Genomic DNA, 1712 nt, shown 5'->3' with positions numbered 1-1712 from the left:
GGAGCCCGATGCGGGACTCGATCCCAGGACGCTGGGATCACGACCTGAGCCGAAGGCAGCTGCTTAACCAACTGAGTCACCCAGGCGTCCCATATCTCATCATCCTTATCCACACTTGGGTCGCTTCCATATCTTGGCTACTGTAAATGATACTGCCATAAACATAGGGGTGAATACGCCTTTTTAAAAATATTTATTTTATTTAGTTTAGAGAAAGAGAGAGAGCAAGAAAGCAGGGGTATGGACAGAAGTAGAGGGAGAGGGAATTTCAGGCAGACACCCCGCTGAGCTTGGAGCCTGACTCAGGGGTCAGCCTCAACCCCAAGATCATGACCTGAGCCCAAATCAAGATTTGACCACTTACCCATCTGAGAACCCAGGGGTGAATATGTCTCTCCAAATTAGTGTTTTTGTTTTCTTTGGATAAATATCCAACAGTGGAATTATTGGATCATATGATATTTCTTTTTTTTTATTTTTCTATTTTTAAATTTATTTATTTTCAGCATAATAGTATTCATTATTTTTTCACCACACCCAGTGCTCCATGCAATCCATGCCCTCTATAATGCCCACCACCTGGTACCCCAACCTCCCATCCCCCACCCCTTCAAAACCCTCAGATTGTTTTTCAGAGTCCATAGTCTCCCATGGTTCACCTCCCCTTCCAATTTACCCCAACTCCCTTCTCCTCTCTATCTCCCCATGTCCTCCATGTTATTTGTTATGCTCCACAAATAAGTGAAACCATATGATAATTGACTCTCTCTGCTTGACTTATTTCACTCAGCATAATCTCTTCCAGTCCTGTCCAAGTTGCTACAACAGCTGGGTATTCATCCTTTCTGATGGAGGCATAATACTCCATAGTGTATATGGACCACATTTTCCTTATCCATTCGTCCATTGAAGGGCATCTTGGTTCTTTCCACAGTTTGGCGACAGTGGCCATTGCTGCTATAAACATTGGGGTACAGATGGCCCTTCTTTTCACTACATCTGTATCTTTGGGGTTTTGAATGATTCACTGAACATTGTATAAAAAACTAATGATGTACTATACCTTGGCTAATTGAATTTAAATGAAAAAATAAATGAAATGAATAAATAAAATAAAAAATAATATAAAGATGTATTGCCCAAATTGAAAAGGAGAGGGGGAGATGAACCATGAGAGACTGTGGACTCTGAGAAACAAACCAAGGGTTTTGGAGGGGAAGGGAGGTGGGCTGTTAGGTGAGCCTGATGGTGGGTATTAAGGAGGGCATGTTATGCCTGGAGCTCTTGGTATGGTGCATAAACAATGAATCTTGGAACACTGAAAAAATAAAATCAAATTTTTTAATTCTGAAAAACAATCTGAGGGTTTTGAAGGGGCGGGAGGTGGGGGGTTGGGGGAAGCCAGGTGGTGGGTGTTGGAGAGGGCATGGATTGCATGGAGCACTGGGTGTGGTGCAAAAACAATGAATACTATTAAGCTGAAAATAAAATTTAAAAAAATTTAAAAAAATGCATAAAGGAGGGACGCCAGGGTGGCTCAGTTGTTAATCATCTGACTTCCACTCAGGTCATGAGCTCACAGTCTTGGGGTCACGCCCCATGTAGTGTTCCCTGCCCACACAGAGCCTTCTTTTCCCTCTCCCTCTGCTGCCTCCCCTGCTTGTGCTCTCTCACTCTCTCTAGCAAATAAATAAATAAAATCTTAAAAAAAA

This window comes from Mustela nigripes, chromosome 17 (assembly GCF_022355385.1).
Source record: "Mustela nigripes isolate SB6536 chromosome 17, MUSNIG.SB6536, whole genome shotgun sequence".
NCBI lineage: Eukaryota > Metazoa > Chordata > Mammalia > Carnivora > Mustelidae > Mustela > Mustela nigripes.
The sequence above is the reverse complement of the archived record's forward strand: the minus strand, read 5'-3'. Positions refer to the sequence as shown.